Below are 23,313 nucleotides of genomic sequence, written 5' to 3'. Positions count from 1 at the left end.
TTGTCCATGTCTTCAACTTTTTCCATGAGGTGGCCTATGGTCTCTTCCTGGTCGTATACCATCCGTGACATGTGTTGGATGTCTGTATCCATGTTGTTGTGGCTCTCTTCCAATGTTGTGACTCTCTGTGTTACTCTTGTTACATCTCTCTTTAGTTCTCCGTACCAGTTCTTCACTTCTGCTACTATCTCTTTGAGATCATTCTTGGTGCACAATGGTAGAATATCCTCTCTTGTGAGGGTAGTGTTGTCTTGTGGCCTGTTTGCTTCTTCTGCCATTATCTCCATTTGTGAGCCTTTGTTAATGGTGGCCTGTGAGCTCTCTAACGGTGTTTCAATTGGTTTCAAGTAATGCTGTAGCATTCTAGAGCGTGGCGTGCTTTCAGTTTTGTTAGGTTTACGGCCTGGCATTTCACTAGGACAGTGCAAATAGGAGTATAGTTATGTGGTATATGCAGTCAGGTTGTGCTATGGCGTCGTCTTCTTTTTCTCTGCTGTTTTGTTTTCCCCTGTATTACTCCATTTGCCCTGTCTAATTTCCAGCCCTTTCCCACCTCTGTGTTAATAAAGTCTTTGTTTCAGCCTAGTTATCTTGCAATGTCTTTTCAGGGATGTGGGCTGTGTACCTTCTTGTGGTGTCCCTATATAACAATGGTGCTGATGGTTATAGGCTTAGAGCCCTATTTGCCTTAGGTGCTGCCTTATTCACTGCTTACTTTGCTTTAATTGGGCTTTAATTGTACTTGTTTCGTCCCTTCATTAAGTGCCTGTTTTCTTTTTTAAACTTTCTACTGCTCATGCAGTTTTACCCCAGTCCGTAGCGCTGTGTCTCTTTCAGTAACGGAAGGCCACGTGGTGTCGCGGCTTCGTTTTTCAAAGCCGGGACTTTCTTATCACCTCCGTCTCCTCTCCTTCTGTGTGTCCCGCAGCTTTGTGTGGCTGTTTTGTGCCGTTGGGGGGATATGCTTCGCTGCTTCGTGGCTATGCGTGTGTGCGGTCAACAGCTTGTTCCCTTATGTTTGCGGCCTTCTGATCTACGTATCGCTGGATGCAGCGCGAAGTCTCCTTGCAGCTTGCTGTGATTCTTTTTCTGACTCCGCTTTGAGATTCTTTGTTGTGACATGAGATGTGTCCCCTTATTTTTTAGATGTCTGTTGTCGATGCTTACTATAAAGGCTGGGTTTGGGGTCACAGGGCATGGGAGCTGCTGAATCACACAGCCATCTTCCAGACCGGCCAAGCCCCGCCTCCCACCATTTACTCTTTTTATCTGCTTTTAATCATATGTATTTTATTGTTTAGCTCAGAGTATTGAATGTATGTTTTATTGCTATTTTTTATCCTACTTGTCTCATTTGACTGTCATATATTAGAAATATTTGGCCTAGATTTGGAGTTTGGCGGTAGCCGTGAAAACCAGAGTTAGAGGCTCCTAACGCTGGTTTTAGGCTACCTCCGGTATTTGGAGTCACTCAAAAAAGGGTCTAACGCTCACTTTTCAGCCGCAACTTTTCCATACCGCAGATCCCCTTACGTAAATTGCGTATCCTATCTTTTCAATGGGATCTTTCTAACTCCGGTATTTAGAGTCGTGTCTGAAGTGAGCGTTAGAAATCTAACGACAAAACTCCAGCCGCAGAAAAAAGTCAGTAGTTAAGAGCTTTTTGGGCTAGCGCCGGTTCATAAAGCTCTTAACTACTGTACTCTAAAGTACACTAACACCCATAAACTACCTATGTACCCCTAAACCGAGGTCCCCCCAGATCGCCGCCATTCGATTAAATTTTTTTAACCCCTAATCTGCCGACCGCCACATACGTTATACTTATGTACCCCTAATCTGCTGCCCCTAACACCGCCGACCCCTGTATTATATTTATTAACCCCTAATCTGCCCCCCACAACGTCTCCGCCAGCTACCTACAATAATTAACCCCTAATCTGCCGACTGCAAAGTGCCGCCACCTACATTATAGCTATGTACCCCTAATCTGCTGCCCCTAACACCGCCGACCCCTATATTATATTTATTAACCCCTAATCTGCCCCCCACAACGTCGCCTCCACCTGCCTACACTTATTAACCCCTAATCTGCCGAGCGGACCGCACCGCTATTATAATAAAGTTATTAACCCCTAATCCGCCTCACTAACCCTATAATAAATAGTATTAACCCCTAATCTGCCCTCCCTAACATCGCCGACACCTAACTTCAAACATTAACCCCTAATCTGCCGACCGGAGCTCACCGCTATTCTAATAAATGTATTAACCCCTAAAGCTAAGTCTAACCCTAACACTAACACCCCCCTAAGTTAAATATAATTTTAATCTAACGAAATTAATTAACTCTTATTAAATAAATTATTCCTATTTAAAGCTAAATACTTACCTGTAAAATAAATCCTAATATAGCTACAATATAAATTATAATTACATTGTAGCTATTTTAGGATTAATATTTATTTTACAGGCAACTTTGTAATTATTTTAACCAGGTACAATAGCTATTAAATAGTTATTAACTATTTAATAGCTACCTAGTTAAAATAATTACAAAATTACCTGTAAAATAAATCCTAACCTAAGTTACAATTAAACCTAACACTATACTATCATTAAATTAATTAAATAAACTACCTACAATTACCTACAATTAAACCTAACACTACACTATCAATAAATTAATTAAATACAATATGTACAAATAACTACAATGAAATAAACTAACTAAAGTACAAAAAATAAAAAAGAACTAAGTTACAAAAAATAAAAAAATATTTACAAACATAAGAAAAATATTACAACAATTTTAAACTAATTACACCTACTCTAAGCCCCCTAATAAAATAACAAAGACCCCCAAAATAAAAAATGCCCTACCCTATTCTAAATGACTAAAGTTAAAAGCTCTTTTACCTTACCAGCCCTGAACAGGGCCCTTTGCGGGGCATGCCCCAAGAAGTTCAGCTCTTTTGCCTGTAAAAAAAACCATACAATACCCCCCCCAACATTACAACCCACCACCCACATACCCCTAATCTAACCCAAACCCCCTTAAATAAACCTAACACTAAGCCCCTGAAGATCATCCTACCTTGTCTTCACCTCACCAGGTATCACCGATTCGTCCTGGCTCCAAAATCTTCATCCAACCCAAGCGGGGGCTGGCGATCCATCATCCGGTGGCTGAAGAGGTCCAGAAGAGGCTCCAAAGTCTTCATCCTATCCGGTAAGAAGAGTAGATCCGGACCGGCAACCATCATCTTCCAAGCGGCATCTTCTATCTTCATCCGATGAGGACCGGCTCCATCCTGAAGACCTCCGACGCGGTTCCATCTTCATCCGGCGACGTCCAACTGAAGAATGACGGTTCCTTTAAGGGACGTCATCCAAGATGGCGTCCCTCGAATTCAGATTGGCTCATAGGATTCTATCAGCCAATCGGAATTAAGGTAGGAATATTCTGATTGGCTGATGGAATCAGCCAATCAGAATCAAGTTCAATCCGATTGGCTGATCGGATCAGCCAATCAGATTGAGCTCGCATTCTATTGGCTGATCGGAACAGCCAATAGAATGCAAGCTCAATCTGATTGGCTGATCGGATCAGCCAATCGGATTGAACTTGATTCTGATTGGCTGATTTCATCAGCCAATCAGAATTTTCCTACCTTAATTCCGATTGGCTGATAGAATCCTATCAGCCAATCAGAATTCGAGGGACGCCATCTTGGATGACGTCCCTTAAAGGAACCTTCATTCGGCTAGTAGGCGTCGGGAGAAGAGGATGTTCCGCGTCGGATGGAAGATGATGGCTCCCGAAGAAAGAAGATTGAAGATGCCGTTGATAGAAGACTTCATCCGGATCATGGACCTCTTCAGCTTCCGCTTGGATGATGACTTCAGCCGGATCATGGACCTCTTCAGCCCCCCGCTTGGGCTTGGATCAGGACATCGGAGGAGCTCTTCTGGACCGATCGTGAACCTGGTATGGTGAAGATAAGGTAGGAAGATCTTCAGGGGCTTAGTGTTAGGTTTATTTAAGGGGGGTTTGGGTTAGATTAGGGGTATGTGGGTGGTGGGTTGTAATGTTGGGGGGGGGGGGTATTGTATGTTTTTTTTTACAGGCAAAAGAGCTGAACTTCATGGGGCATGCCCTGCAAAGGGCCCTGTTCAGGGCTGGTAAGGTAAAAGAGCTTTGAACTTTAGTAATTTAGAATAGGGTAGGGCATTTTTTTTATTTTGGGGGGCTTTGTTATTTTATTAGGGGGCTTAGAGTAGGTGTAATTAGTTTAAAATTGTTGTAATATTTTTCTTATGTTTGTAAATATTTTTTAATTTTTTGTAACTTAGTTCTTTTTTATTTTTTTGTACTTTAGTTAGTTTATTTCATTGTAGTTATTTGTAGGTATTGTATTTAATTAATTTATTGATAGTGTAGTGTTAGGTTTAATTGTAGGTAATTGTAGGTATTTTATTTAATTAATTTAATGATAGTATAGTGTTAGGTTTAATTGTAACTTAGGTTAGGATTTATTTTACAGGTAATTTTGTAATTATTTTAACTAGGTAACTATTAAATAGTTCTTAACTATTTAATAGCTATTGTACCTGGTTAAAATAATTACAAAGTTGCCTGTAAAATAAATATTAATCCTAAAATAGCTACAATGTAATTATAATTTATATTGTAGCTATATTAGGATTTATTTTACAGGTAAGTATTTAGCTTTAAATAGGAATCATTTATTTAATAAGAGTTAATTAATTTCGTTAGATTAAAATTATATTTAAATTAGGGGGGTGTTAGTGTTAGGGTTAGACTTAGCTTTAGGGGTTAATCCATTTATTAGAATAGCGGTGAGCTCCGGTCGTCAGATTAGGGGTTAATAATTGAAGTTAGGTGTCGGCGATGTTAGGGAGGGCAGATTAGGGGTTAATACTATTTATTATAGGGTTAGTGAGGCGGATTAGGGGTTAATAACTTTATTATAGTAGCGGTGCGGTCCACTCGGCAGATTAGGGGTTAATAAGTGTAGGAAACGTTGTGGGGGGCAGATTAGGGGTTAATAAATATAATATAGGGGTCGGCTGTGTTAGCGGCAGCAGATTAGGGGTACATAAGGATAATGTAAGTAGCGGCGGTTTACGGAGCGGCAGATTAGGGGTTAAAAATAATATGCAGGGGTCAGCGATAGCGGGGGCGGCAGATTAGGGGTTAATAAGTGTAAGGTTAGGGGTGTTTAGACTCGGGGTACATGTTAGGGTGTTAGGTGCAGACTTAGGAAGTGTTTACGCATAGCAAACAATGGGGCTGCGTTAGGAGCTGAACGCGGCTTTTTTGCAGGTGTTAGGTTTTTTTTCAGCTCAAACAGCCCCATTGTTTTCTATGGGGGAATCGTGCACGAGCACGTTTTTGAGGCTGGCCGCGTCCGTAAGCAACTCTGGTATCGAGAGTTGGAGTGGCGTTAAAAATGCTCTACGCTCCTTTTTTGGAGCCTAACGCTGACATTATATGGACTCTCAATACCAGAGTTATTTTAAAGGTGCGGCCAGAAAAAAGCCGGCGTTAGCTACACGGGTCGTTACCGACAAAACTCTAAATCTAGCCGTTTGTTTTCTCTTATTTTAAGGTTGTAACTAATAAGTCATGGATCCATGCACCTCTTTGTGATACACTATTTGCTCTGTTTGTTATTAAATATATATACTTTTTAAAGATAGTTTTAAGTATATTTATAATTATATTTATATTTTTATCGAATATTTTTCCATCCTAATTTTTATCTTATTTTTATATTTGCCTTTGGACCTTGCCTTTGATTAGGCGCTCCTACAGCTCCTTTTTGTGTATTTACTCGTACTGTGGGTGGCTAGGGACCCACTCTGTCTAGGAGCTAGAGGTCATCTTTTTTAGCGCTGTAAGATACTAACTAATACTTAACCGTGTCTCTTTAATTTAAACAAAACAGGATGTAATAATGTAATTTGTATGTATAGGCTACCCTAGTCTATCCATCCGCGCCGGATGGATGAAGATAGAAGATGCCGTCTGGATGAAGACTTCTGCCCGTCTGGAGGACCTCTTCTGCCCGGCTTGGATGAAGACTTCTGCCCGTCTGGAGGACCACTTCTGCCCAGTTGGGTGAAGAGTAAGACGTCTCATGGTAGGGTGATCTTCAAGGGGTTAGTGTTAGGTTTTTTTAAGGGGGGATTGGGTGGGTTTTAGAGTAGGGTTGGTTATGTGGGTGGTGGGTTTTAATGTTGGGGGGGAATTGTACTTTTTTTTTTACAGGTAAAAGAGCTGATTACTTTGGGGCAATGCCCCGCAAAAGGATCCTTTAAGGGCTATTTGTAATTTAGTGTAGGGTAGGGCTTTTTTTTATTTTGGGGGGCTTTTTTATTTTGTTAGGGGGATTAGAGTAGGTGTAATTAGTTTAAAAATCTTGTAATTATTTTATTATTTTCTGTAATTTAGGGGGGGTTTTCATACTTTAGATATTTTTTTTAAATTGTAATTAATTGTATTTAGTTTAGGTAATTAATTTAATTATAGTGTAGTGTAAAGTGTAATTGTAACTTAGGTTAGGTTTTATTTTACAGGTAAATTTGTCTTTATTTTAACTAATTAGTTATTAAATAGTTAATAACTATTTAATAACTATTGTACCTAGTTAAAATAAATACAAACTTGCCTGTAAAATAAAAATAAACCCTAAGATAGCTACAATGTAACTATTAGTTATATTGTATCTAGCTTAGGGTTTATTTTATTGGTAAGTATTTAGTTTTCAATAGGAATAATCTAGCTAATTATAGTAATTTTATTTAAATTATATTTAAGTTAGGGGGGTTAGGGTTAGAGTTAGACTTAGATTTAGGGGTTAATACATTTAATATAGTGGCGGCGACGTTGGGGTCGGCAGATTAGGGGTTAATAAATGTAGGTAGGTGTCGGCGATGTTAGGGCCGGCAGATTAGGGGTAATAATATTTAACTAGTGTTTGCGATGCAGGAGTGCGGCGGTTTAGGGGTTAATATATTTATTTTAGTGTTTGCGATGTGGGGGGGGGCCTCGGTTTAGGGGTTAATAGGTAGTTTATGGGTGTTAGTGTAATTTTTAGCACTTTAGTTAAGAGTTTTATGGTATGGCGTTGTAGTGTAAAACTCTTAACTACTGACTTTTAAATGCGGTACCAGGCTTGACAGGAGAGGGTCTACCGCTCACTTTTAGTTAGGCTCGTAATACCGGCGTTATGCAAGTCCCATTGAAAATATAGGATACGCAATTGACGTAAGTGGATTTCCGAGTCTGGCCAAGAAAGTGAGCGGTGAGCCTGTCATTTCAAGACTCGTGATACCAGCGGGCGTTAAAAAGCAGTGTTGGGACCTCTCAATGCTGCTTTTTAACCCTAACGCACAACTGGTAATCTAGCCGATAGAAAGTGAATGTATCAATAAGATCCATTCAAAAGTCTAGGATACAACACTCATTCTGGCAGACATCACATCCAAAAATAAAAAAACGGGGACATGTGATCAGCTAAAGTATGCAAGATTTAATAAATAATCAAATATACATGTAACTAGTACAAAAGTCCATGTACACGGGCCATTTTTTGCAGTAGAGCAGTTACACCCCTTGCTCTCTCTCTAGCCCCCTCTCTTTTGCTCTCTCCCCCCTCTCTTTTTCTCTCTCTCCCCCTCTCTTCTGCTCTCTCTCTCTCCCCCTCTCTCTATTTTGCTCTCTCTCTCCCCCTCTCTTTTGCTCTCTCTCTCTCCCCCTCTTTTTTCCTCCCTCTCTTTTACGATCTCTCTCCCCCTCTCTTTTGCGCTCTCCCCCCTCTCTTTTGCGCTCTCTCTCTCCCCCTCTCTTTTCCTCTCTCTCCCCTCTCTTTTGCTGTCACTCTCCCTCTCTTTTGCGCTCTCTCTCTCCCCCTCTCTTTTCCTCTTTCTCCCCCTCTCTTTTGCTGCCTCTCTCCCTCTCTCTTGCTCTCTCTCTCCCCCTCTTTTGCTGTCTCCCCCCTCTCTTTTGCTGTCTCTCTCCCCCTCTCTTTTGCTGTCTCTCTCCCCCTCTCTTTTGCTCTTTCTCTCCCCCTCTCTTTTGCTCTCTCTATCCCCCTCTCTTATGCCCTCTCCCCCCCTCTTTCCCCCCTCTATTCCCTCTCTTTTGCTCTCTCTCTTCCCCTCTCTTTTGCTTTCTCTCCCCTCTCTTTTGCTCTCTCTCTCTATCCCCTCTCTCTTTACCCCCCTCTCTTTTGCATGCTCTCTCTCGTCCCTCTTTTGCGCCCTCCCTCCTCTCTTTGGCTCTCTCTCCCCTCTCTTTTGCTCTCTCTCTCCCCTTTCTCATCCTCTCTTTTGCTCTCTATCTCCCCTTTCTTACCCTCCCTTTTGCTCTCTCCCCTCTCTTTTGCTCTCTCTCTTCCTCCTCTCTTATGCTCTCTCTCTCCCCCTCTCTTTTGCTCTCTCTCTCTCCCCCCTCGCTTTTACTCTATCTCCCCCTCTTTTGTCCTCTCTCTCTCCCCTTTCTTTTGCTCTCTTTCCTCCCTCTCTTTTGCTGTCTCTCTCCCCCTCTCTTTTGCTCTTTCTCTCTCCCCCTCTCTTTCCCCCCTCTCTATTGCTCTTTCTCTCCCCCTCTCTTTTGCTCTCTCTATCCCCCTCTCTTATGCCCTCTACCCCCCTCTTCCCCCCCTCTATTCCCTCTCTTTTGCTCTCTCTCCCCCTCTCTTTTGCTCTCTCTCCCCTCTCTTTTGCTCTCTCTCTCTCTCCCCTCTCTCTTTACCCCCCTCTCTGTTGCATGCTCTCTCTCTCCCCTCTTTTGCGCCCTCCCCCTCTCTTTTGCTCTCTCTCCCCTCTCTTTTGCTCTCTCTCTCTCTCTCCCCTTTCTCATCCTCTCTTTTGCTCTCTCTCTCCCCTTTCTCATCCTCCCTTTTACTCTCTCTCTCCCCCTCTCTTTTCCTCCCTCTCTTTTGCGCTCTCTCTTCCCCTTTTCTTTTGCACTCTCCCCCCTCTCTTTTGTGCTCTCCCCCCTCTCTTTTGTGCTCTCCCCCTCTCTTTTGCACTCTCTCTCCCCTTTCTCACCCTCTCTTTTGCTCTCTCTCTCCCCTCTCTCCCCTTTCTTTTGTGCTCTCTCTTCTCCTCTCTTTTGCGCTCTCCCCCTCTCTTTTGCGCTCTCCCCCTATCTTTTGCTCTCTCTCTCCCCCTCTCTTTTGCTCTCTCTCCCTCTCTCTTTTGCTCTCTCTCCACCTCTCTTTTGCTGTCTCTCTCCCTCTCTTTTGCTGTCTCTCTCCCTCTCTTTTGCTGTCTCTATCCCTCCTCTTTTGCTGTTTGTCATTCCCCCCTCTTTTGCTCTCTCTCTCCCCCCTCTTTTGCTCTCTCTCCCCCCTTTCTTTTGCTGTCTCTCTCCCTCTCTTTTGCTCTCTCTATCTCCCCCTCTTTTGCTCTCTCTATCCCTCCTCTTTTGCTCTCTCCCCCCCTCTCTTTTGATCTCTCTCTCCCCCTCTCTTTTGCTCTCTCTCTCTCTCTCCCCCTCTTTTGCTCTCTTTCTTCCCCCTCTCTTTTGTTCTCTCTCTCTCCTCTCTCTTTTTTTCTCTCTCTCTCTCCCTCTCTCTTTTGCTCTCTATATCCCCCCTCTTTTGCTCTCTCTCTCCCCTTTCTTTTGCTCTCTTTCCACCCTCTCTTTCACTGTCTCTCCCCCTCTCTTTTGCTCTCTCTCTCCCTTTCTTTTGCTCTTTGTTCAACTCTCTTATGATCTCTCTCTCCCCCTCTCTTTTGATCTCTCTCTCTAATCTCTTTTGCTCTCTCTCTTACTCCCCTCTCTTTTCCCCCCTCTCTTTTGCAATCTCTCTCTCCCCTCTCTTTTGCGCTCTCTCTCCCCTCTCTTTTGCGCTCACCCCCTCTCTTTTGCTCTCTCTCTCCCCCCTCTTTTCCCCCCTCTCTATTGTGCTCTCTCTCTCTCACTCCCCTCTTTTGCGCTCTCCCCCCTCTCTTTTGCTCTCTCTCCCCTTTCTTTTGCACTCTCTCTCCCCTTTCTCCCCCCCCCCTTTCTTTTGCTGTCTCTCTCCTTCTCTTTTGCTCTTTCTATCTCCAGCCCCACCTGTGTCACGTCTGGTACCACCAGCGTCACACCTGGCCCCGTCCCCATCACGCCCCCCTCACACCCGGTGCGCTTAACAGCTTTGGACAAACACACTTGGCCTTTTATATTATAGGATACTAAAAGAAACCCTAATGAGTCCCACACTACGGAACTAAGCCTGGCTAGCAATCTAGTGTGGTGCACCACTGCTATAATGTTCCACAATTCTAGCACAAGTTCAATACAGTTTGACCTTTTCCCAGTGAATCATAAGGCCATATCTATACAAGCTATCAAGGAAAGGGAATATGCCACCAGTCACAAGCAAACAAGTAGACCTCTGCCGGAGCGTCCTCCGACTCCACCGGTCATTACAAAGATACCTGTACCTTCCTGTGTGGCTGCTCCTCCTATTTCGCTTGAGCAAAGGTGCCTTCCTGGTACTAGTGTGTGGGAATCATTAGGGTATATTTTAGTATTATATGTATATTTGACTATTTATTAAATCTTGCATACTTTAGCTGATAACATGTCCCGTTTTTGTATTTTTGAATGTGATGTCTGCCACAATGAGTGCTGTATCCTAGTCTTTTGAATTGATCTTATTTAATCCATTCACTTTCGTTGTTTCTTTTTATTATATTACTTGTTACTAAGTTGCACCTTCTTGGTATTATTTTTTGATACAATTATTATCTAGGGTGAGCAAACATTTTTGCTTAGTTTTGTCTAAGAGCTTTAAATTACTTTAACCTACCTTAAAAGAACATTCTGTTATATTTGCAAGTCATTACAAACCTAACAAAGTGATATGTTTTGAACACACTGGTATAGCTAAAGCTTTTTTTTCTTCTTTATTTTGTTTTCCAGAGGAGTGCTATTTAATTTCAGTTCTCATTACCCCCTCATGATATGCGAACTAGAGCACAGGTGAAATAATTAGCTGATGGGTGAGAAACAGGTTAGTAACCATGGTTACTGATCAGCTGATTATTTCACCTGTGATCTAGTACAGATATCATGAAACTCTGGTTTGTTTGGGGTACTGAGAACTGAAATTAGCACTGATATAGAACAAATGGGCACCACAAAGCCGGTGTATGATTTCCCTTTGCTTTGGTATAAAGTTTTGTTTATTATTACACAGTGGACCCTCTCTACAAAAGTTATCTGCACTTATAATTGAATCTCAGGGAAGTAGCTAACATTTAAGTGCTGCTTAAATGTGGAAACAGCGCCATCTACTGCACAAACTAAAGCTTGTTGGAAATTTACTTGGGAAGGCCTCATAGGAAAATGGAAGAATGGATAACACTCCAAAAGTATAAAAGCACCTGCATATGAAATTATGAATCATTACATGAAAGTAGAACCATGTCCTCTAAAGAAGATTTTAAAGGGGCATGGCTGGCTCGCAACCAGAGCAGGCACACTTCAACTGACTCTGCCATGTTATTTTAGTATTTTTAACATGCCCATAATCAGGGCCGGCGTTTGTGTAAGGCAGAAAAGGCAGCCGCCTTGGGTCAACTCTAGCAGGGGGGCACCGAGAGCGGTGCTGACTGCCGAGGTGGATGATGATCAATCGATCATCTGCCAACTGCTGCCCTGAGCGCATTGACAGGGTCAGGGACTTTAACTTTAATAACTTATGGAATGTATGTTATCAATGATTGATCAATAATCATTATATTTTTATTTATTAATTTTATTATCGCCATCCGATTTGCCCCTCCTACCGACCTGAAATCATATTGGCTGGCTTACTTAGAGGATGATCATCATCATGGGCCAGCCTGGCTATACTATAGCCTATGGGAATGTGGGCGCGCTTGTGTGACAGACAGTGAGTGGAGGCGGAGCCAGGGCCAGATTTCCCATTAGGCACAGTACGCATGTGTCTACAGGTGCACTGCAGCAAGGGGCGCCGTGCCTGCCTATGAGAGAGTTACTGTAAGTCAGTGTATTTTAATTTAAAAAAAATTGCAGATGCAGCCAGTAATTTTTTTTTATAAATTAAAATACAGAGGCTCTGACTCAGTTATACCACCCGTTTTGCGGAGTGGAAGGAGGGTCCAAGGTTGAGGGAGGAGTGGCGTACCCTGTCTCAATGGTCTGCCTGAGATCTAGGTTTGGTTTGCGGGGTTGGGGGGGGCGTGCCCACATCACGTGATGCCTCCCTGCCACTCAGAGTAGCAGGAAAGTGACTGACTGGTCTTGGTCTGACAAGAAGAACTGGACATCACTATTACTGACTGTAAGTGATTTATTGCAAATTTGCACGCAGCATCTGATGCACTGTATAGCTATGGTAATTACGCATTTGATTAGTTGTATGAAAAGCATCGCTTATGCACCCATTGAAAACATATTCTACACATTTTTGGACACAAACATGCTGCTATAAAAGTTGACAAGCCTATCCAGTTTCACAAATATCAAATATATATATTTAGGATCATCTTTCATTTGGTTAGAAAATAAAGTGCTTAATGAATCGTAGGAACTGTGGGCATTATAATGTAAATAATTTACAATATACAGATGACAAATACATTTAAAATATATATAGGTTCATTACACTTGTTAAATAAAAATAAAGTGTAATATATTAAATATTTTGTTAAATATGCAGTTTATTTCTTCTTTGTAAACCATTTACCCATTTCATACACTGGTCACCATAAGAACCAATTGTCTATGACACCCCTGCCTGTTGCTGTGACACACTGTTGTATCCAATCATTCCAGTTGGCAATCACTGTTTTATGAAATCAAGTTATTTCAAGACCAGCAGTATCTGTTTTCCTGTAGCTGGTGGTCGCTTAAAAAAAAACAACAACTTACAATGCACTGAAGTCAAGAGGTTATTATGTTTCTGAAAACATGGATTTTTAAAGATAAATATATCTATCATGCTTAAAGGGAATTTAAACTCAATCATTTGTTACATGTACATAAAAAAGAGCAGTAATTATACCTATTTGCAGAATAAACGGTTAAAATGATCTTGATCTCTCAGGATATGCAAATTTGTGCACAACCAATACCCAAGTACCATTTGCTTCTGGCTATCAGTGACAGGCAGCACTACTAGGTAGAAAAATGAGTTTATCTCAAGACAAAAAAATCTTGTTATTCATAAAATAATAAATAATAGTAAAGTACATGCAACTTTTGTTTTTATTTTTAGCTGGAGTCAGAAATGTTAATAGATTACTATTCATAATATGTATAATAAATAAAAATACATAACTAACCCAAACATTGTATATTATTTGTAATGCTCATGGGATATTCCACTATCAGACCAAACTCGGCCAGTAGTCTTCTTGTAGGGAATATCCCAGAGCAGAGAAAGTTTGCAAGATGAGATAAGTGGCACTCACCACAGGCAGGATGGTCTTTGGCGGCAACAGGCAGGGAATCAGAGAAAGGCAGTTCAAAGGTAAACCACTAGAATGGTCCGGCATGCAGGGTTTGGCAACTGTAAAGCAGTCCAGAGGTAAACCACTAGGATGGTCAGGCAGGCAGGGTTTGGCAACGGTAAAGCAGTCCAGAGCAATAAGGGTTAATCAAGCAGAGTAGTCAGACAGGCAGGGTTCAGCAGCAGAATTTACCTCAATCATATGAGGTAAGTTGCCGCACTGGAAGGGGTACTCAGTTCTTTGTAGTTGGTTAATCCAAAATACCAGTGTATGCTTCTATGGTTTCATCCACCTCTTGGAGTATGTAGAGATTTAATTCCCAGCAACAGCTGCTGTTGCTGGGAAGTACATACCAAGACTTCATACTCCAAGAGGCGGCGAGCACATCCATATACGTATCCTGGGAGATAACTATTGGAAGAATTAAATCTCTACATACTCCAAGAGGTGGATGAAACCATAGAAGCATACACTGGTATTTCGTAACAACTGGTGCGTCTGGTATCCCACAACAGTTTTTTCAGGGGGTTACCACAAGAGCCGGCCAAAGAAGAAGAGGAGGAGGCCCCACATACGGAGGGGCGGGTGGCGAGAAAAAACCACCGCTACACCCCCAAGGTAACTAACACCACTGGGCCGGAGGCTGATTTAGTGGTGAATATCAGTCATCGGTCTTTGACATCCGCTGAAGTGTCCCTTTTGAATAAGGGTTTGAATTTTGTTCCTACACGTAGGGCGGATGAATTTGATGTGTTCATTGACTGTCAAAAATTTCAACGATCCCTGAGACTTAAGGAATTCTTCAAATATACAACTACAGAAACTCAGATCAATGATCCAGGATTTAAAATGAAAAGCTCCTTTGATCCACATAGTCAGAACTCTAGTATTAGAACATATATGCGACTGGTGTCCCAGGATATTACGAAAATGGAACATGTGAAATATCGTAACAATTTAACAGCAGGAGAAAAACAAGCCTTAACTTCCCTGTCATCCGATCCAGAAATCGTGATTAGAACGGCGGATAAGGGAGGAGCAGTCGTGGTTCTTGACTATTCCTATTACCAGAGCGAAATACTACAACAATTGAGCGATCTGAATACCTATCTACCACTGAAACATGACCCCACAGCTGAATTTAAAGCAATTATTAAAGAAGTAGTAACAAAGGGCTTCACAGCCGGTTGGATTGATGAGAATATCAAGAAATATTTGCTAGTGGATTTTCCCTCTTGCCCAATCCTCTATACATTACCCAAAATTCACAAAGATATGATGACACCACCTGGGAGACCAATAGTCTCTGCACGGAATTCCATTACATCCAGACTAGCAGTGTTTGTAGACCACTTTCTTCAGCCATTAGTTAAGAACATATGGTCCTATCTCCGTGATTCTTCTCAACTAATACTTGATCTAACAAAGTTAGAAGTGGAGGATTCCTGGATTTTGGCTACAGCTGACGTTAATAGCCTCTATACGATCATTCCCCACAAGAGTGGTAAATCGTGTGTTTCAGAGGCATTGGATCGTTATCCTTATGTTGGTCCTCCTAGAGAATTTGTCATAGAGTTGCTGGACCTAAGCTTGTGCCTCAACTACTTCAGATTTGACAACTCATTTTATCAGCAAATAGCAGGAACTGCTATGGGCTCAAATGTGGCCCCATCCCTGGCCAACCTATTTAGAGATAAATATGAAACATCGGTCATGGGCATTTTTGAAAAATCTGAAGTGAAGTTTTACCGTCGTTATATAGACGACCTTTTCATTATTTGGAATGGCACTGCTGAGGCTCTACAGAGTTGGTTTGACCAGTTAAACAAACTTGACAATCCAGTGAACTTTAAACTCAACATTCAAGACACAACGATTGAATTTCTGGACTTGAGGATTTTCAAAAAAGGCCAGCAGCATCTGGGAACTTCTTTGTTGTGTAAACCCACAGATCGGAACTCATTGCTCCATGCGAGTAGCAGCCATCCTACTAGTCTCCTAAAGGCAATTCCGAAAGTCCAACTATTGAGGGTGACAAGAAAGAACAGTGAACCTGAAATCATGTCGACACAACTAACAGCGATGGCTGAGAAATTTAAGCAGAGGGGCTATAATACTCATTTAATTGACCAGAACATGCGTGAGGTCATCGACTTGGAACCTGGGGGTCGAATGACAAAAGGAAGTGACACGAAAAGATTGACTTTCACTACAGCTTACAGTCCTACTATGAGTAAGATAGGCGCAAGTCTTAACCAACACTGGCACATTATCAAGAGCGATCCTTCCCTTCCATTTGATGAGTGGGACCACCCCAGAGTGGGCTACAAACAAAATAAAAATCTAAAAGATGCTTTAATGATCACAGATCCGGCTCATGGCTATACCTCATCTAATTGGTTACAGAGGAATAAGAAGAATGGCTGCCATAGGTGTACGGGCTGTACGACCTGCAGTTCCATGTTATCTGGTACAATATTTGGCCATCCCCACACCAATAGGAGGTTCAAGATTAGACACTTTATCACGTGTACTACAACTCATGTGGTATATCTCCTCAATTGCTGTTGTGGGCGTTTCTATGTCGGAAAAACGACTGACGATGCCAGGACAAGATTTGCAAACCATAGGTCAGCAATTAGGATAGCCCTGAAGAACAAGACAAGTGATCAACCAGTGGCTAGACACTTTTTAGAGGCTGGCCATACAGTGAATGATTTGCGTTTTGTCCTAATTGACCACATCCCTCCACTAAGACGTGGAGGTGACCGTAACAAGTTCCTTCTTCAAACAGAATCAAGGTGGATTCATCGTTTGAATACAACGCAACCCAATGGACTGAATACTGTGTGGGACTGGCATTGCTTTTTGTAAACTCTGTTTCTTCCTATACCATATGAGATGCCTGTTACTTTAATGGGAGCCACTATCCATTGGCTCTGCCTATATGAGAGTCCTGATCTATTACTAGAATTCATTTTCCCTTATTTTAGGGACATGAGCGCGAGTGTGCCCTTATGGCTATATTATGTTCAATCCCTCCCTTACTCTCTATAAAAAAAAAATTGGAATAATGTTTTGAGGAACATATGCGTGTGTCATGCTCTATGTATAGACTTGGTGTAACCTATCATAAGTACCATTCTATTTGACTTTCATTATTTAATTTTTAAACAATTAATTTTTTAAACAGTAAAGTCATGGTCCACTATTACAATCAGTAACTGATTTCTTAAAACTTGGAGTTGTGAGGGAGATCGTATTGTTTGTATGTTTATGGTGATTTGATATTGTGTTTACTTTCACTATATAAATGTTCACGTCTGGTCACGGCGTCTTGGTATAACACAAGTTCACACCAATATGGGGATATAATAATAATATATCCACGAATAGAGAGAATATGGGTTTTTGGCCACAGTCTCTATCCCTTAATTCATATGACAGTGCCATTACAATGTTTATGAGTATATTATATTATTTATGAGGTTTAGGGTCACTTCTGTATTTATGTTGTAATTTGGGCGCACTTTACCTATTATCAGTATTATTAATTATTTGAATAAGTGATGACACTGGCTTTACACTAATCATGATAGTAGTTTTCATCTATCCAGAGTTTTTATTTCTGTATTTCTATTATCTTCCATGTACAATTTGTGTGTCTAGGGCTCCTCTTGCCGGGTTATACGTCTATTTGGCTCACTGAGGTATGGTTGCTATGACTCCGTAACTAAACTTGACTGCGCTGTATATGCGCTGTGTTGATGCCGGTCGTCTAGGCAACGGATATGCTGTGACGTTTCTTTCTCGCCCCTCCCCCTACTTCCGTTTTTTCGGCGTTACCATCGCCATGTTGCGTGGCTGTGTGCATTCATTATGCACTGTTATAGAGTTTGTTTGGCGGTTCTCCGGTCAGTAATACGATTTAGTTGTCAGGTAGGAAGCCATCTCAATGGCATGATAAGTTAAGTTATAAATTGCAATTGGCAATGTTATAAAACCGTAACTGGCGATGGTACATTGATATGTTTGCACCAGGTTTTAACCATTGAAACATTGACACATATGTTACTATCTGAGGCCCTTCAACACTGTCTTGCAATATTAAGTAAATATATAGGGGGGTAGTTATCAAGCCGTCAACGTTCCTGCCTTCGCCGGCCCAATACGCCCGCCTAAGCTCGCCTACCTTCGCCGCCGCGGACCTGAAAAAATACGCCTAAGTTATCAAAAAAGCTGTCAAAAAGCCGCGGGGCGATGAGCAGCGGACTGTGAGAGTTATCACACATCCGATCTCGCTGCTCTTCGGCTGTTTGACAGCTTTCTTGCTAGCCTGTCACTAAGCACTCACACTAAACTGCACTGTTCTACCCCCTATACCGGCGCCCCCGGCAACTAAATAAAGTTACTAACCCCTAAACCGCCGCTCCTAGACCCTGCCACAACTATTAAAAATGTATTAACCCCTAAACCGCCGCTCCTAGACCCCGCCGCAACTCTTATAAATGTATTAACCCCTAAACCGCCGCTCCCGGACACCGCTGCCACCTACATTACACCTAGTAACCCCTATCCTGCCCCCCTATACCGCCACCCTCTATAATAAAGTTATTAACCCCTATCCTGCTGATCCCGCACCTCGCCGCAAATAAAAAAATAGTTTAACCCCTAAACCGCCGCTCTCTGAACCCGCCGCAACCTATATTAAATTTATTAACCCCTATCCTGCCCCCCCTACACCGTCGCCACCTATATTAAATTTATTAACCCCTATCCTGCCCCCCCTACACCGTCGGCACCTATATTAAATTTATTAACCCCTATCCTGCCCCCCACTACACCGCCGCCACTGTAATAAAATTATTAACCCCTAAACCTAAGTCTAACACTAACCCTAACACCCCCCTAACTTAAATATTAATTAAATAAATCTAAATCATATTTCTATTATGAACTAAATTAATCCTATTTAAAACTAAATACTTACCTGTAAAATAAACCCTAATATAGCTACAATATAAATAATAATTATATTGTAGCTATCTTAGGATTTATATTTATTTTACAGGCAACTTTGTATTTATTTTAGCTAGTTAGAATAGTTATTAAATAGTTATTAACTATTTAATAACTACCTAGCTAAAAGAAATACAAAATTACCTGTAAAATAAATCCTAACCTAAGTTACAATTAAACCTAACACTACACTATCATTAAATTAATTAAATAAACTACCTACAAATAACTACAATTAAATACAATTACATAAACTAACTAAAGTACAAAAAATAAAAAAAGCTAAGTTACAAAAAATAAAAAATAAGTTACAAACATTTTAAAAATATTACAACAATTTTAAGCTACTTACACCTAATCTAAGCCCCCTAATAAAATAACAAACCCCCCCAAAATAAAAAAATGCCCTACCCTATTCTAAATTAAATAAAGTTCAAAGCTCTTTTACCTTACCAGCCCTTAAAAGGGCCATTTGTGGGGGCATGCCCCAAAACGTTCAGCTCTTTTGCCTGTAAAAGAAAAATACAACCCCCCCCCAACATTAAAACCCACCACCCACATACCCCTAATCTAACCCAAAACCCCTTACAAAAACCTAACACTACCCCCCTGAAGATCATCCTACCTTGAGTCGTCTTCACTCAGCCGAGCAGCGATGGAACCGAAGTGGACATCCGGAGCGGAAGAAGTTAATCCTCCAAGCGGCGCTGAAGAAATCTTCCATCCGATGAAGTCATCATCCAGGCGGCGCTGAAGAAGTCTTCGATCCGGGCGATGTCATCTTCCAAGAGGCGCTGAAGAGGTCTTCTATCCTTGCGATGTCATCTTCCAAGCCGGGTCTTGAATTTTCCTCCCGCCGACGCGGAACCTCCTTCTTCACCGACGGACTACGACGAATGAAGGCTCCTTTAAGGGACGCCATCCAAGATGGCGTCCCTTCAATTCCGATTGGCTGATAGGATTCTATCAGCCAATCGGAATTAAGGTAGGAAAAATCTGATTGGCTGATGGAATCAGCCAATCAGATTCAAGTTCAATCCGATTGGCTGATCCAATCAGCCAATCAGATTGAGCTTGCATTCTATTGGCTGATCGGAACAGTTAGATTAGGTGTAATTAGCTTAAAATTGTAATATTTTTAAAATGTTTGTAACTTATTTTTTTATTTTTTGTAACTTAGCTTTTTTATTTTTTGTACTTTAGTTAGTTTATGTAATTGTATTTAATTGTAGTTATTTGTAGGTAGTTTATTTAATTAATTTAATGATAGTGTAGTATTAGGTTTAATTGTAACTTAGGTTAGGATTTATTTTACAGGTAATTTTGTATTTCTTTTAGCTAGGTAGTTATTAAATAGTTAATAACTATTTAATAACTATTCTAACTAGCTAAAATAAATACAAAGTTGCCTGTAAAATAAATATAAATCCTAAGATAGCTACAATGTAATTATTATTTATATTGTAGCTATCTTAGGGTTTATTTTACAGGTAAGTATTTAGTTTTAAATAGGAATAATTTATTAAAGTATAGTGTAGTGTTAGGTGTAATTATAACTTAGGTTAGGATTTATTTTACAGGTACTTTTCTCTTTATTTTAGCTAGGTAAGCTATTAAATAGTTAATAACTATTTAATAGCTATTGTACCTAGTTAAAATAAATTGAAAGTTGCCTGTAAAATAAAAATAAATCCTAAGATAGCTAGAATATAATTATTATTTATATTGTAGCTATATTAGGGTTTATTTTAAAGGTAAGTATTTAGTTTTAAATAGGATTCATTTAGTTAATAATAAAAATATGATTTAGATTTATTTAATTAATATTTAAGTTAGGGGGGCGTTAGGGTTAGTGTTAGACTTAGGTTTAGGGGTGGGCAGGATAGGGGTTAATAAATTTATTATAGGTGGCGACGGTGTAGGGGGGGCAGATTAGGGGTTAATACATTTATTATAGGTGGCGACGGTGTAGGGGGGGCAGGATAGGGGTTAATACATTTAATATAGGTTGCGGCGGGTTCAGGGAGTGGCGGTTTAGGGGTTAATACATTTATTATAGTTGCGGTGGGCTCCGGGAGCGGCGGTTTAGGGGTTAATATGTATAGAATAGCTTGCGGTGGGCTCCGGGAGCGGCGGTTTAGGGGGTAATAACTTTATTTAGTTTCGGCGGTGTAGGGGGGACAGATTAGTGGTGTTTAGACTCGGGGTACGTGTTAGGGTGTTAGGTGTAGACATCTCCCATAGGAATGAATGGGATGTCTGGCAGCAGCGAACTTGTACTTTCGCTATGGTCAGACTCCCATTGATTCCTATGGGATCCGCCGCCTCCAGGGGTGGCGGTTTGAAAACCAGGTACGCTGGGCCGTAAAAGTGCCGAGCGTACCTGCTAGTTTTTTGATAACTAGCAAAAGTAGTGAGAATGTGCCGCACTTGTGTGCGGAACATCTGGAGTGACGTAAGAATCGATCTGTGTCGGACGGAGTCCGGCGGATCGAAGCTTACATCACAAAATTCTACTTTTGCCGGTCTTTAGCCTTTGATAACTAAGGCGAATCAGCCTCGCCACAAATACGCTGCGGAATTCCAGCGTATTTGAGGTTGACGGCTTGATAACTACCCCCCATAGTGTTTAATTACCAATGAAGGCTTCAAGTCCAATATACTGTTGGGTTATTATAGTTAATATAGTGTTTTGTCACCTATTTCTATATAATCACTGATTAGCTTTATGAATGTTTTTCAGCATTGTATATTTATTTGTCACTTACATCAATACTGCTACTTTGTTTAGGTGGTTGCCATGACTGCATTTTGGAGGTTTTTGGTCTTAATTGGGGGGAGGGGTTATCACTCTGTTTGCACTATAAATTGCATGTGTTGCCATTACACTATGTTTGAGGAAGGGGATACTCTATCTCCGAAACGTTACATTAAAAGTGTGTTTTTTGAAGAAAAGACCAGTGAGTGCAAGTTCTTGTTACCTTTATTCATTGTTCACTAGCACCCTGGCATTTTGACCTTGAAGTGAGAGTGCTCTTCCATGGGATTATATATATATATATATATATATATATATATACACATACATATACATACATATATATATATATATATATATATATACATACCTACATACACACATACACACATACACACATATATATATATATTCAGACTGTATTGTAGTTTGTAATTTGTCCCTCTATAAGTTATTGCTCCCATCACCTCTCTAAATAATTAGTAAAAGAGGCAAGGGGCACATGCACAGAGAAGAAAGAAGAATTTGATACAAAGCTTTATACACAGTACAACATATATTGTAAGCATCAACTTACATTTAAGTATAGGATCTTTAACCTCTCACTTTTTCAAAAACCTTTATTAATCTAATGGAAGGTTTTTGAAAACATGTTTCCCTCTTAGAAAGAGAAAATACCAACATAGGGTAGGTTTTCCTAATGGGATATGCTCACAGGAAACACATGGTTGACAAAATAAACTTTCGGCTAGATTACGAGTTTTTTGTTATGAGCTGTACGGTGCTAACATGCAGTTTTTTCTCACCGCTCACTTACCTACAGCGCTGGTATTACGGGTTTTTACAAACCCGGCGTTAAAAGACAAGAAGTGAGAGTAGAGCAAAATTGAGCTCCAAACCGCACTCCAATACCAGCGCTGCTTAAGTCAGTGGTGAGCTGGTCGTACGTGCTTGTGCATGATTTCCCCATAGACATCAATGGGGAGGGCCGGCTGAGAAAAAGTCTAACACCTGCAAAAAAGCAGCGTAAATCTCAGTAACGCAGCCCCATTGATTCCTATGGGGAAACTAAAATTATGTTTACTCCTAACATGAGTCTAAACACCCCTAATCTTATACTTATTAACCCCTAATTTGTCGACCCGACATCGCCGCCACCTACATTATACTTATTAACCCCTAATCTGCCGCTCCGGACATCACTGCAACCTACCTTCACTTATTAACCCCTAATCTGCCGCCCCCAACGTCGCAGCCACTATTCTAAATTTATTAACCCCTAAACCTAAGTCTAACCCTAACACCCCCTAACTTAAATATAATTAAAATAAATCTAAATAAAAATTACTATTACGTAAATAATTCCTATTTAAAACTAAATACTTACCTATAAAATAAACCCTAAGCTAGCTACAATATAACTAATAGTTACATTGTATCTTGCTTAGGGTTTATTTTTATTTTACAGGCAAGTTTGTATTTATTTTAACTAGGTACAATAGTTACTAAATAGTTATTAACTATTTAATAACTACTTAGCTAAAATAAATACAAATTTACCTGTAAAATAAAACCTATTCTGTTACACTAACACCTAACACTACACTACAATTAAATAAATTAACTAAATTAAATACAATTAAATAAATTAAATTAGCCAAATCACAAAAAACCCCCACTAAATTACAGAAAATAAAAAACAAATTACAAGATATTTAAACTAATTACACCTAATCTAATAGCCCTATCAAAATAAAAAAGCCCCCCCAAAATAAAAAAACCCCTAGCCTAAACTAAACTATCAATAGCCCATAAAAGGGCCTTTTGTGGGGCATTGCCCCAAATAAATCAGCTCTTTTACCTGTATAAAAAAATACAAACAAACCCCCCAACAGTAAAACCCACCACCCACACAACCAACCCCTTAAATAAAAGCCTAACTAATAAAACCTAAGCTCCCCATTGCCCTGAAAAGGACATTTGGATGGTCATTGCCCTTTAAAGGGCATTTAGCTCTATTGCAGGCC

Source organism: Bombina bombina, chromosome 2 (genome assembly GCF_027579735.1).
Source record: "Bombina bombina isolate aBomBom1 chromosome 2, aBomBom1.pri, whole genome shotgun sequence".
Taxonomy (NCBI): Eukaryota; Metazoa; Chordata; class Amphibia; order Anura; family Bombinatoridae; genus Bombina; species Bombina bombina.
This window is presented reverse-complemented; position numbering follows the sequence as displayed.